Raw genomic sequence first — 15,746 nt, 5'->3', positions numbered from 1 at the left:
TGATTCGTTAACAAGAATTGTGGGGTGATTGAAATAAACATCGTTAGAAAAAAATCAACTAAATGCAGAATCGTGTCGAACAATTGGCGTGATTCGGGCCCGAAGATCACGCAATTTTCGAGTGAATAATAACGAAAGTGATCGAAATACACCTTCGAAATCTAGGAAGATTTACAAGTGTAAAAAGCGTTTCGAGCCCCATGAATTAATGTGAAGTTGCTCAATTTGCTTTTATCGTGAATTCTCCCTGTCTCGCTTCCTTCCTGCTTCTCGCTCTCTCAATTTCATCGGTCGAAGAGAGAGGGCGTGTTAATACCATTAGTCGGGTCGCACTCTGCCGTTACAGTGGCAAGCTTTGTCGCTTTCTTATTTGCATCAGCAACACACTGAACAGGGATAATTACAGTTAGTAGACGAGCAGGCTATTGCGTCTATATAACCCTTGCGTGGTGTCCTATGCCTATGGAAACTCGCATATCCATTAGTACACATTTCCACTGACTGCTCGAAGATGGCGCTCGTAAACAGGAGCGAGGGAGAGAGAATAAGACTCCGCGCGTGGCCTCTGGAATGGTCGTGCCCGATTTCGTAGCGTGATATTACTTAATTAAAGTTAACGCTCGATCCCTATTCCCCGGGTTTCGCAATACGCTTTGTGGCTTTCCAGCGAACTAAGTCGTTAGTTTAATTGCAATTTCGTATGTATACGCCAACCAACAGAGAGAGGGAGAGAGAGGAGTGAGACGCCGAGAAAACCTCGTTTCTCGAGAAGCACAGTGCAGTAATATATAAATATACTCATTTATATATGTGTGTATACATGTAAACACTGTTCACTGGCACGTTGATGAAGGCTGTAAGAGCATAATGCGTACGGGGTTGTGAACTAAAGTTGCAAAGCATCGTCAGGGTTGTTTTGCTAGCATCGCTCGTCGTTATAACTTTTCTTTGGGGATTTCGACGTCCCAAACATTTTGCTAGTTTGAAAAAATAGCCGTTACGGCGTGTCTATACAATTTGAAGAAAGTGCGATGATTATTGGAATAAAATGGGTTAAGGTTTTACCTTTTAATTTTCCATGGAAATTTGAGATTAATGAAAAAAAAAATAAATAAATAAAATAAAACTAAATCGTTAAATGGACTGAAAAATTTGCATGAAAAGTGATGATGGGTATTGAAAAATTGTTAATGCATATCTCGTTTTGCGTTGTTTCAACGATCGAATGATTGATGAATAAAGAAAGTATTGATTTTATAAACAATAAAGCCATCAAACATTATTTTTGTCGTTCAGCAAGTCATTATTTCTCAATTACAACTTCGGAGAAAAGCATTGGAAGTTATATATGTTAATCAAGAAGATTACGATTTTTGAAGCATGTATTTGTCTCGATCGACTTTTTATTTGAATTCTGGTCAAAGGTATTGTCGAATTATGCGATTGTAGCGTTTTGCATTCAATGCGCCGATGTCGCATGTGATGTCCGCAATACTGGGAAACCGGTGCAGGTTCATCGACACCCTCCCCACTTGAGGCTCGAGACTCTCATACAGCAACGAAAGACGGCGAAGAAATTTCAAGTTCTTATGCGAAGAAAATTGGCTAAACCGTGCGATCTCAAGTATATATGGGGCATTACACGCCAAATTGGCCACCTTTAGACCCGACCCCCTGCGATATCATTAAATTTTTTTTCTTCTATTTTTATATTATGTGAAAAACGTTCTCAAATTTTTTAGAATTTTTTTTGCTCGTTCGTTTGTGCGTAATTTCTTTCATTAAAAACTCACTATATGCCGATATTCAAATGCACATAATTCTTGCAAAAATGCACCTAATACGATTTTTTTGTTTTTTTTTTTTCGTTTTTGAAAGTACTTTTGAAAAAACGACACAACAAGCAGAACAACGATTGTCTTGCATGTTTTTTTTTTTTTTAATTTAAAGCAAAAAATATTTGTTTTCAAGCGGATTACCTATTTTGGTTTTTTTTTTTAAAAAAAACTGATAAATTTAAGAATTTTAGCCGCCGGTTTCATCGTGGCAAAATATTTTGTTTTATTTTTTTTTTGAATTTTCACATTTTTGTTGTTGAATTTTTACTCGAAACTGATTTGCACTATTCAATTTCATGATTATTCAAACTTTCCAATTCGTTTTTTTCGTAATTTATTCACTTTTATTCACGACTAAATGTCATTAATGAACAATTAATTCCATAAAGATTTTTTTTCATTCTAAGCTTTGCCGCGTTTTCGATATTCGACTAGACCTGCCCTCTAGTGATTCAATTATGGGATATGACAAATTTTTTTACCACACACAAGATCATTTTTTTTTTCAAATCTCTTTGTAAGATCGTAGTTTAGCATTTTTTTCTGTGTTCACTCTATTTGTCGGCCAGTTGAAAGTTTATTCTTAGATATCGTTTTTTGGGTGTCTCAAAACATTAGGTGCATTTCAGCAAAAATTATGAGCATTTTAATATCGGTATAGTGAGTTTTTAATTAAACAAATTACGCGCAAACGGGTGGGCAAAAATTTTTTTTTTTTAATTTCAGAAAGTTTCTCACATGATGTAAAAATAGAAGAAAAAAATTCGATGATATCGAAGGGCGTCGGGTCAAAAAGTGGCTGATTTGGCGTGAAATGCCCCATATGTATGTGTTATACAATGTAATTGTTAAATTCAGTGTGCATTATATGTGATACACCTTTGTTCCATCTTTTTACTGAGAACGAATGAACGGATTGGCAATTCTTCGCCTTACTGAAAATCAAAGCGGCCTTCACAGGTGTGCGATTTGCCGAGGGAAAAATGGGATCAAGTTACGAAAAAGGGTAGGATACTTTGAAGGATTTGTAATTTTATTTTTTCTTTCATTTCTAGGAAACGAAAGAACGAACGAATATGTATTGCACCAGCAGTAACAAGCAAGCTATTATCGAATAGCAAACGTCAATTTCGTTATATCTCTCCACAGCACAATTGTTTTCCTGGAAGATTTTCCATAGTTCCTCCGAGAAAATTTTCGGCTTTTAGCGCATATTGGAAAGAACAAGTGGCATTGCGAGCTCCATCGAGTTCTAACGCCCCACAAACCTTTTCTATTATTTTCGTGGAAGCCTCACATTGTTTCATCGATCGTTTTAATTGGACTAATCAAGCGTATCGTTGCCGCTTGGAACAAACAACCGTCGAACACAGTCGATATTGCCCCCAGTGCGGTCAGACACTTCAATTTTCGTCAAACATTTGCTTATAATGCGTTCCATCGAGCCATCAAGTACCGAACTCTCGTACAACTTCGTTTTTTATTCTCTATTTCCTATAGCTTTTATACTGTGCCCATGCAGCTGATTTTAATGAGACACTTCAATTACTAAACTTTTTTTTCCATTTTATAAGCTCACCCTATAAACTCAATTTTATCCTATTATTATTAATCACTTGTCATTTAATCTCATTAGAACTGTTATTTAAATTTTATTGCCTTCATTATAATTCCATTATACCTTAGGCTGAAGACGACGAACAATTTATTTGAAGCTCTTACATTCTGAAGCGCCAATGTTCATTATTGTAATTTTATGGCAAAAATGGAATAAACACAATCTCCCACTGTCTTATTTAGCGTAATTGAGAAAACAATGTAATTCGAGTTTTGTGTCTACATTTTCCCGTAGGATGGCTCTTCTGTCGGCAACCATTGGACACTAACGTTTCCCACCGCCAATGCACACAAACACACGTTGCACTTAGCGAAGAATCGACCGCTGGTAAAACTGATAAAAACGCACCAATATGAGTACAAAAGCCCCAGGACTCATTGATGTGCGCGTGAATATTCAAAAAAGTATTCTACGCGATGTGTTTTTGAAATATATTTAATAAAATATTTGCAGAATATTCCGCGTGTTTAACGCCGTTATCATACTCACATTGTTTGAAGAAACGTGGAATATTTACTTCATGTGCCACTTAAATAAGCAGGTAAGAACAACAATATGAAATATTTAAATTAAGTATCGATTTCTGATTCTAAAGAAATAAATAATTCATTTGACATATGAGATATTATTTGCAAGAAGTATTTTTTATAGTGCAATTTTCGAGAGGTTCGAAAATTTATAATTCAGAACCAAGCTCGATTTCCAAGTCGAAATTTTCAGGACTTTTTCGGGACATAACAGAGCAACTTTCCTGAAAATTTAAAACAAATCGAAGTTCGAAGAAAAATATTACAGCTATCTAAACATAATGATTTTTGAAAAATCGATCATCTTTGGATGGCTCTATGGTAACGAAATCGAGACAATCGAGGGAAAATAGGGCAGATATCAACAGAATACACTCTCACAAAAATATCAGCTGTTATTTTACCCTCTACTTTGTCGAACTTGAGTTTATCACTAATATCTATTTTTTTTTTTTCTTAAAAGTAGGGCGTTCACAGAAAAGAATGCCACTTGAACGGAATTTCTAAGTGATCTAGTAGCTGAAATAGATACTTTTTCACCACACATGCGCCGAAAGTTCAACTTTCTGAAATCGGAAGGTTGAATTTTCGGTGCATGTGTGGTGAAAAATAGTATACACTCCACGGGAGTGAAATTAGACTACCTCAAACCGCGTGCTTGTCACCCGAGCCAAAGGCGAGGGTGACAATTCTGCCCACGGTTTGAAGTAGTCTACTTTCCCTCCCTAGGTGTGTAATATACTATTGAAAATTATTTAAAAATTGACCTTTTTGGAATTTCAAAAAATTCTCCAATGGCCGGATTTGATGGAAACGGGCGCAAATTTTTAGGATCATCTCCTTTCTGATGTACTTTCAAGGAAAAAATCAGCACCAAAATCGCTGCCCCAAGCGCGTACACTTTCACCGAAAAGTAATGGATCTGCCTATGACTATGTGTCAAATAATTATATTCTTAATAATAGTAAATACACTACCGGCCAATAGTTTGGGGACGCTCGTTTAATTTTTTTGACGCACCAAAAGTTAAATTGTTTAATCGAAAAAAGAGATATCGAAATTTTGCGAACGGCATTTTAAAGAGGATATATGTAGCTTCAATTTGCGCCTTAATAAAACCTTTTAATTTTTTTTCAGTCCAGTACGTACTTTTGAAGTTGGCCGTTTTTCAACCTGTTTTCAGCCCTTAAAAATCGGGGTGGGCCTGTTCGCTATTTTGATCGTTCGCTGTTTCGACCCGCACCCAAAAATCGCGGGCAGGGTTCATAGAAAATTTTTTCAGTGCTATTCACCCTAGAAAACTTGAAGAGGGCAGTACTAGATTTGATTTCGTTTTTTAAAAAGTTGCGTGCGATTTTTTTTCACCGCGTTATCTCATTTTTTGTAAAAAAATAACGTTTTCAGAAAGTACGGCGTCACGAGAAAACTATGAGGTTTTGGAAAAATTGTCAAGAGGGTAAAAATATGTATTTGATGATTCTATACATGCTAGAATTTTTTTTAGAATTTTTGGTGCAGGTTTTTTGAAAATCATTTTTCGTTTAAATGCTGATTTTTCCAATTGCTTTAACTCGGGAATTATCAGGTGTGTGATAAAATGTTAATAGGAAAAATTTTTTTGCTTTTCTGTATAATAATCATTAGCATTTTTTAAGAAACTTTTTTCAACATTTTTTTCGAAATTTTTTTCCAAACCCTCATTGCCGTATTTTTACGTATAATATTTCCTTACTTAAAAAAAAAATTGATATCAGATGTTACGTCTCTTACCTTTTTTATACAAGTTTTTCATCGAAAAAACTGCCTAAGAGACATAACATCTGATATCAACTTTTTTTTTTACGTTCTATTTAATAATTTTTACGTTCTGGTAACGATGATTTTTTGCGGAAAAGGGAGGAATAATTTTTTTTTTCAGAAACAGCCATTTTTTGGCTGAAAAAATTACAGAGTTTTCCAATATGTCTGAGGATATCGCAAAAAAATGGCCAGAGTGGCATATCGAGGTTCTAGGGCAAAAAAAAATCACACAAATTAATTTTTTTTATACCGGCACCTCGATCTGTATCACTCTGGCAATTTTTTGCAAGATCGTCAAACATACTGAAAGACTCTGTTTTTTTTCAGTCAAAAAAGACTGTGCTGTTTTTGAATTGAAAAAAATTGATTTTTGTGATTCCATTTTTTTTACCCTAGAACCTCGATCCGTGCCATATTAGAGATTTTCTTGCGATATCGTCAGACATATTGGAAAACTATAATTTTTTCAACCAGAAGAACTGGCTGTTTCTGAATAAAAAAATAATTCCCCCCTTTTCGGTAAAAAATCATCGTTACCAGAACGTAAAAATTATTTCGAGTCGTCCGCTCCAAAACTAACACGAAACTACAATTTTTATGTAAAAACATTTTTTTTAAGTTACTTCAAGTTTCCGAGACACACTACCGGTCAAAAATTTCCGAACAAAAATTTGGAAAAGTTCTCGCGCTCTTTTTTGTGCCACGACGCCGGTAGTGAATAAACAGCTGAATAATAACACTCTCGCTCCTGTAAAGACTCTCTGGAAGCGACTCATCATACATAAATGTACTTGTCTCAGAGTCGCTACCGCGACTCTAGATATATGGATGCAACAAGGCGCATTTTAAAGAGGAGACATTAGGCTTTAATTTGATTTTTTGGAAAAGTTTCTACGATTTTTTTGACGTGTACTACGTCATTTTGAAAACGTTCGTTTTTCGGCATTATTTTTTTCGTTTTCAACTGGACCGCGTTTTGAGATAAAATTCTTGGTCCTTGATTCTGCGAGTGAGTCCTTCAAAACACAAGCCTCAGCTTTTATTTTGTTTTTGAAAAAGTTTAATACGATTTTTTTTCGCAGAGTTATCTCGTTTTTAGTAAAGAAAGACAAATTTCAGAAATTGCCGTGTACCGCGGGAACTAATAGATTTCAAAGGATGCTTCAAGAGTGAGAAAAGTTGGGTATAGGATTGTTTTAGTCGCTGAAATTTTTTTAGATTTTTTTTTTATCAATTATTCAGTGGAATTTCCAGTGCATTGATTGTCATAAATCGAAAACGATGGGGGTTTTGATACAACTTTAAGAGAGACAGCAGTTTTACTTTATCATTTCGAGTTTATTAAAATTTTTTCGGATTTTTTTACTAATTTTTCTATTCCGCAAATTTTTACGTTTTTTTATCTATATTGCAGTTCGTTACCCTAGAGTGGTCCATAGCATCTCCAATCGCTAGTTACGAAGTATGCCCGCTTCGCTGGGCACACAATAGTATCCAACACAGTTTTCCATATGACCTATGTGATACTGTGTACAGGTATGCGTTTACATTTCTTTACATAGCTTTCGCGCGCGTTTTCCAATATAAAATTTAATCTATCATTCATTTCCTTTTAAGTTAACTCTCTACGAATCTATCTACGAAAGAGAGATTCGTAGAGAACTCTCTACGAAATCTGATACAGAGCGAAAAAAATTGTAGTTAGTAATTTTTTTTTTTTTCTTTATAGAGGGGACATGCCCAAGTTACGCACTACTGGGGTCCTAGCTAGTCCCTCGAGTGTCGGACTCGTCTTGCGACCCTACCGACTAAAACTCCCCTTTCTTTACGTAGCAGACGTTTACGTAGATAGCTAGTCACGCTTTGGCCTTATCGTTCAAAAGCATAACCCATACAATTTTATCGTGAGTTATGCTCTCAAATTTGCCTTCCAGAGTAGCTATTGCCAGGAATCGAACGTGTGGAGGGAATAATTTGTAGTGTATTCCGCCTTGTGAATGTGAACATTTGATGGCTTTTCAGAGAATTTCTTTATAAACAATATTTTTTGTTATTTTTTTCTGACGGCACCAATTTCACGAGGCCTTTTGGCGAACTGACACGTGAGCAAGCTACGTAAAATTGCCCATGAGAGAAACAATCTTCTCTTAAATCGACACCAGCATATTTTAAAGTTTGACCCTGAGATTTATTTATTGTCATTGCGAAGTATACTTTTAGAGGAAATTGTAATCTTTTAAATTCATAGGGGAGGTTATTGGGTATTAGAGGAATACGCGGCACAAAAACTGTGTCTCCTTGAGCACATCCACTTAAAATCGTAGCTTCAATTAAATTTTTATGCATGGCTCTGACTTGCAGCATTGTGCCATTACACAGTTTCGGTGGCTTTAGATTCCAAAGTAGCATTACGGGTGAGCCCTTTCGTTCGAATTTAAAAACTCTACCGGATAATTCACGGCTTCATCTGCATTATATACAGTGTCTATCGACTTGTAAATCATTTCTTCTCCATCAAATGATTTTAGCAACATATCGTTAATAAATGCAGCTTGATCGTTTTTTGGAGTCAAAATGGCCCGTTCACAACACCATTTAATCAGTTTATTGTGGATTTGTGAAATTCCCGAATAAATGTGATCTATTAATTCCTGCACAGTACTCACTAATGTGCACAATTCGTCCGGGACCATAATCATATCATCCGTTGATGGATAATCACCATTTCCTATTTTCATTAAAGTATCTGAAAATTGTCTGGCTGATATATCACTATTTAGATATACTCTCATATTTTTTGTAAATTTAAGAATTTCTATTGAGGGCCACAAAATAGATCTTTTTAGACAAGCTTTAATTTCATCAGCACGTGTTCCTCTAGGTACCACAGGTAAAGCTTGTCGAAAATCTCCTGCTAATAGCACTGTTACACCACCCATTAGATTTTTGTTATTACGAATGTCTTGTAGGGTCCTGTTTACAGCCTCAACGGCGCCCTTGTGTGCCATTGTAATTTCATCCCAAACAATTGATTTTGCATTTTTTAATACTTATGCAAGATTGCTTTATTTGCATATGTTACACATGGGGGTCTCTGCATGTGTAACAATTTTCGGTAATTATGCAGTTTGGCTACTTTTCCATGCTAAAAAAAAATTTCTTTCGTTGATTTTCGGAAAAGTAATCAAACTGCATAATTACCCAATTTTCGTACATCAAAAAAGATAAAGCTCTAAATAAGCTTATTCGTCTCTTTTATTTACGTACACGTCCTGGCTTTGTATTGACACGTTTTGAAACGTTTATAGTTATAAAATAGTAATAATTAAGAAATACCTGTATCGTTTCCGTGATTAGAATAAATAAATTTGTCGATGTCTAATTATTCCGAATTCAGTGATTTCCGTATGAAGTCGTGCAGTAAATTCCAGAGGGTTATTCGTCTCTTTTATTTCAGTACACGTCTTTGCTATGTCTTTACTCGTTTCGATAAATTTTTTTTATTTATATAAATATCGACAAAGAAATATATCCATGTGTCGTTTCCCCGATGACAGTAAATAAATTTGTCGAACTGTAAATATTCCGAATCCAACGATATCCATATAAACTTGTGTCGTAAATTCAAGATTATTATTCGTCTTTTATATTTTCGTACACGTCCTTTCTTTTTTTTTTGTTACGTTTCGACACGTTTAAACATGGAAGCGTCAGAAAACGATCTGTCAAAATTTGCTATGTCAAAAAACATCTACAGACTTCGATTGACAAAAAAAGATCAGTACCGAGTTGACTATGGAAAAACTTCAAAAAATTCACATTCGAAAACCCTATTCAGTGTGAATATTCAAAAAATCCTGAGATACGTCGATAATTACAGATCCATCATACATGAAACGTGTATTTATTTCTGAATTTCCAACTCGCCGCCTACGCGGAGTCGTTACTTTTGCTTCCTCATACAGGAAGTTATGTGATGGTGAAATTTTTATTTTTCCAGTTTTCAATAGCAATGTCCCAAAACGTTGAAAATTCATATGTATAAGAACATCCGGATGTGTGCGTGCATGCGTGCGTGCGTGCGTGCGTGCGTGCGTATGTGTGTGAAAAATTGAAAAAAAAACTTGCGATAATTTTTTTTGGGTAGAGAACGAACAAAATCCGTTCTTAGTGAGCGTCTACGATGGGAGAGGAGTAACCGTGACAAATTGCACGATCCTAACTTCAGTGGCTTAGGCTGTGCGTTGTTTGTCAGTCAGTCAGTCAGTCACGCAACTGACATTAATAGAATAATATTAGAATATTTATAAATTTATGTAACTCCCTATTTTGTCAAAATGATGAAAATTCTCGTCCATTACTATGTTAAAAAATTGAAATTTTTGTTTCGACGAAAATGCTTTGCTGCCTTCGCGAGTCTTCTTCCAGTAAGACTCGTAAAGATCCTTACACTTCATAACGAGCGATTAGAGATGCTATGGAATGCTCTAGAGAAACGTACTCCGATAAAGATAAAAAACGTAAAAATCTGCGGACCGAAAAAATTTGCAAAAAATCCGAAAAAAATTTAATAAACTCGAAGTGATAAAGTAAAACTGCTGTCTCTCTTAAAGTTGCATTAAAAACCTCATCGTTTTCGATTTATGACAATCAATGCACTGGAAGTTCCACCAAATAATTGATAAAAAAAATGTATAAAAAAATTTTTTTTTTAATTTCAGCGACTAAAACAATCTGAAACGCAACTTTTTTCACTCTTGAAGCATCCTTTGAAATCTATTAATTCTCGCGGTACACGGCTATTTCTGAAATTTGTCTTTTTTTACTAAAAACGAGATAACTCTCCGAAAAAAAATCGTATTAAACTTTTTCAAAAACAAAATTAAAGCTGAGGCTTATGTCTTCAAGGACTCACTCGCAGAATCAACAACCAAGAATTTTATCTCAAAACGCGGTCCAGTTGAAAACGAAAAAAATAATGCCGAAAAACGAACGTTTTCAAAATGACGTAGTGCACGTCAAAAAAATCGTAGAAACTTTTCAAAAAAATCAAATTAAAGCCTAATGTCTCCTCTTTAAAATGCGCCTTGTTGCATCCAGATATATTTACTACCGGCGTCGTGGCACAAAAAAGAGCATGGGAACTTTTCCAGATTTTTGTCCAGAAACTCTTGACCGGTAGTGTATATCCATTTAAAAAAGAAACAATAATTTTATAAAATTATGAATTTAAAAATCTGAAAAAATTCACACAGAGTGCCTTTTAGTAGTACTTTGGTATAACCAGTTATGAGGTAGATCTAAGATGGTCGAAAAAAATGTGGCCGGTTTGACAGAGAATCTCTCATATGAATATCGAACGATGAATAAGAAGATACTTCCAACGAGAATTTTGAATTGCGTATTGGTTTGTCCATTTTGAATATATTGTCTTTTCACCATTCAAAATCGACATATCTAGCTCAGGTTTTTTATCTATAACGGCTCCGTAATTACCATGACACTTTTCTAGTGCTATAACCTTTTCCCTCTCAACATTTTTCAAATAGACCCAACGATATGACGTTGCTTAGCAACAGAAGCCTAGCGATTCGATAAATGAGGTAAAATCTCCAATTGTACATTTTTCGATATTTATTTACTAATTAATATTTGCCCGTTTAGCTCTAGGCAATTCGATTTCGAACCGGAAACAATGGACTTTTTTCGTACAATAAAACCTCTATTTCCTACTATTTGGGGACAGGACTGGTAAAAAATCGGGGTTCAGTTCAGACATGTGGCTTGAGAAGTCATGGTGAGGGCTGAAAAATTGGGAGCATGCGCATACCAAAAATACTGCTTGGATAAAAAAAAAACATGAATTAACCCAAAATAACACCAAACTCTCTTGCTATTGAACACACTGAAATTCCATTGTCAAGTTTTTCGACACTGCTGCGACATTTTCAGGTTATACATACTGAGACAAAACACGCCAACACGCGCTCTTTCAATACGTTACACGGCACGCTCGATTATTGACACCGGCGGCCATGTTGCAAAACTGTCAACAGCTGACGAACGCGTTAGTTACGTGGCGCTATATAGTGCCGTGCTGTAATAGTTACGCGGAGCGCGTGAAGCGGGGTTAGTGATGCGCCTATGTCGACGCCTATTGGCATTTTTCTAAACTAAATTTCCGATTGCGTTATTTGATAAATAATTAATATTAATAGAATACTTTAGCTATTCATGAGTTTCTAAACAAAATTTTAAAGCCAACATTATTTTTAGCCATTTGGTGGAAATTTTTATTCAGAATTTTTATTAAATTCAATTTATTTCGAAACAGAAAACTCTCGCGCACGCGCGACGTGAACGCTGATTTAAACGAGTAATCGCAACTGATGGCCAATTTCTTCACCTCCAGATATGTTTCAGATAACTTTTTCTGCCAGATATCTCCTACATTTGGTTTTCTCGGTTTTCTTCACCTCTAGAAATCTGTTATCCAACGGATAAACTTGTCCGGTGCTCAGAGTAGCAGATATCTTCCAGATATGAACGTCAGTACCCTCACCCATGATTTTAGCAAACGCAATCTCCTCGAACTAATGCTCATGACATAGCCAAACACTTTTAAAGTGCATACAATGCATATTTCTGTGTGTGCGTGTGTGCGTGCGTGTGTGCGTTTGCGTGCGTGTGTGTGTGTGTGTGTGTGTGTCGCGCATAATAATGAAAGAAAACATTTATAATGGTTTTTTTTTATTTATGGATATCAATGTTTTGTATCAACGACTGTCAAGATGTAAAAAGAGGATGTATTCCAAATTTATATATCGTTAAAAGCAACCATTTTTAAATTTAAATCTCGGTCACTGACACCTTCAGATGCAAATTAATTTACGAGCAAAACGAGGAAATAGTATCTAAATGTATTTTGGTATATACAATTCCCTAGAACCACATCACCAAATCAGTAATTTGGTATGATTATAAGAATTTTTTTTACAAAATATTTCTGAAAAACTGTCAAAAGAAAAATTTTATTTATGGATCGAATATCAATCTGAGAATAGGTTAAGAAGGAATAACATTACTAGAACAATGATCATTAAAAATTGTCGATATTTCATGGTTTACTAGCAGTGTTTATGTTGATCCATGTCAGGCATTTGAAAATTCATATTCTGCCGATCTCTCACCATACTCTCGATTTACTGCAAAATTATAGTAAATTTGGTGCAATATACAGTATAATACTAGTACCTCGCGGGAAAAAAGTTTGTGTCATATCGGTTAGCTTTTTTAAGGTAACTTTATTGCCAGGATTAGTTCATAAGATTAAAAAAAAAAAATTGTATGCTGTACTTCAACCTTTTATGAGGGTTGTGTAAAATTTCAAGGTCGGTTATCGACCTAATTTCAGAGAAATTAATTATTAAAATTGGTAATTTTCGTGAAGGAATTTCAAAACGGCATACGAAAATCTGACTTCCGGTTGCTATAAAAAGGTTACGGTATTATGGGGCAAAATGGACACTTAAGGATTTAAGCAAGTTTCACTGATTAGCATATGGTCCTTCAACTATTTTTTAGTCCCAAAATTGATGCCCAGTCCTTGTTTCCCGAATTTCGTAAAAAAAAAAATCGGAGCAAAACGGACACAGTCCCTCAGAGGCATAAAAATCGAAAAACCGACATTTTTCGAAATACAGCCGTTTCAAGCGACTGTTCCCGAATAGAATGTCAACTCGGTAATATGGGAAAAGAAATGGGACCACACAGGCTCCATTCCTTGGATGTAAATGAAAAAAAAATGAGTCAAATCTTATATCCCATTTCTGTCATGTTTTTGAGGAATGCCAAAAATCAACTTTGGGTCCATCGTGTTGGGGTATATTTGTTGTTCGCGCTATATCGGAGTCCCACCATTGATTCATGGTCCTAGTTTCCGGAATTTCTTCAAAAAAAATTTCCAGGGCAAAACGGACACAGTCCCTGAGAGGCATAAAAATCGAAAAATCGACATTTTTCAAAATGCAGCCGTTCCAAGCGTTTCTGAATAGGATGTCAACTCGATAATATGGGAAAAGAAATGGGACCACTCAGACTCCATTCCTTGGATGTAAATGAAAAGAAATGAGTCAAATCTTATATCCCATTTCTGTCATGTTTTTGAGGAATGCAAAAAATCAACTTTGGGTCCATCGTGCTGGGGTATATTTCGTGTTCGCACTATATTGGAGTCCCACCATGGTCCTAGTTTCCGGAATTTCTTCAAAAAAATTTTCCGGGGCACAACGGACACAGCCTCCAAGAGGCATAAAAATCGAAATATCGACATTTTTCGAAATGTAGCAGTTTAGCAGACAGAAAAAAAGCTCACCAAGACAGCCAAGTCCTCGTCTTTTGAAGACGTTTCTTGCATTTTTTGCGAAGGGTTATATTCGTCGTCCTCCGAAGATTGGATTTACTGTGTAACATGCAAAAAATGGACACACACCTTGTGTACAGGTGTTGAAGACGAAGATGTCAGCTATGAGTGCGATTTTTGTAAAAAATGAATGAAACCCTTTTTTCCTTATTCGTACTTTGATTACTATTGTGGTTTTTAAAAATAAGTCAAAAAAACGAATCGATAGTGAGAAAGTAGTTTGGGATCTATTTTGCTCTGAAACTTGAATTTTTTAGGGATGTCACCGTGGAATTCAACAATTTACCGTGATTTATGATCAGGACATGATTTGGAACCGAAAAAAAAATTTTATGCATTTTATGAAATTTCAGTTTTGGGAAAGTCCATTTTGCTCCATATTACCCTATATTTGCCTAGAAATCCATAAAATTCTGGAAAAGAACTGCAATTCGTATACTTAACACTTGTAGTAATCTTATATTCCCAAAAAAAGTTGCCCTTATCGGCCTATTTTTTACGGAATATTAAGTTTAATTTGAACTTCTGGCATTGGATTTCCTACAACTCGCTTCGATAAAGAGACATGACAATAAAGCAGCAGCTGAGTGTAGTCCTAACCTCAACTTGACAGATCAACAGAAAAGAGGTTAAAAACACTCACGAGTGATCGAGTCGAAAAAGACGGAGAGAATCGGTGTTGCCAAACGTAAACCTGGGGATACTACGCGAATCGTTGGACTGACTTTTTTTCATTTTTATAATTCAGTGCGAACATTCCTTTAAAGGATTACATATGGAAAATTTTACTTATTAGAAATAATTCTTTTCCATGTCAATAATATTGATTACTACAAGTTTCAACTATTAGCAGTGGTATGACTAGACTGAAGGTATAAGTTACCTTAACCGGAGGTTGCTGTGAAGAAAACGAAGTTAAATTTATCCGACGGATAACTTTATCTGGAGGACAGGTTTCGGGAGGTATGAAGAAACCGGCTATAAGTCAATCGGAAAATTGAGCAAAATCCAACCGAATTATCATTATTATTTCTTTGTTTCAGCGGGCATAAAAGGCGGAGCGCATAAGCTTCGAGACACAGTCTTGTCTTGAAAGTCTGACTCATACGTTGCTTTCACACTCAGAAAGCAAATCCCGTAGCTCGAAGCCTAAGGAAGGCTATCGAATTGGATTTTTGCAAAAATCTCAATTACTACCACAGAAAATTAAAGAAACGTTAAAATATTCATATCTCGGTCTGTAATCAAGATATTGCGATTTTTTTTTTTAATTGATCATTTTTTAAAAACGCATTGAATGGTAATAAAATTTTTCAGCTATCTTTTGGTTAAAATTGCTATTTGTTTATAAGCTCAAAACGGAAATCGTCAAAAAACAGTATTTATTATCTGCGAAGACGATTTTTTTCCATATACTTTGTGCACAATGACATAAGGTTCCTAGATTTTTTTCTACGCTGTGGGCCTTTATCAGGAAATTCTATTGAAGGTCAAAGTTTTTCAAAGATGGCGGATTGCTGCTAAACTATAAATCGCAGATC

At 35.4% G+C, this 15,746-nt stretch overlaps 1 long non-coding RNA gene across 1 annotated transcript; it reads left to right on the top strand.

Annotated features, from left to right (window-relative positions):
- The first annotated feature begins 3,692 nt into the window (after positions 1 to 3,692).
- On the top strand, positions 3,693 to 15,168 carry LOC122407275 (uncharacterized). Its single transcript, XR_006260176.1, has 3 exons — positions 3,693 to 3,783; positions 3,910 to 3,997; positions 15,056 to 15,168. It is a non-coding gene; the product is annotated as an uncharacterized lncRNA (long non-coding RNA).
- Positions 15,169 to 15,746: the final 578 nt, after the last annotated feature.

The sequence above is a fragment of the Venturia canescens genome, chromosome 2, assembly GCF_019457755.1.
Source record: "Venturia canescens isolate UGA chromosome 2, ASM1945775v1, whole genome shotgun sequence".
NCBI lineage: Eukaryota > Metazoa > Arthropoda > Insecta > Hymenoptera > Ichneumonidae > Venturia > Venturia canescens.
This window is presented reverse-complemented; position numbering and strand designations above follow the sequence as displayed.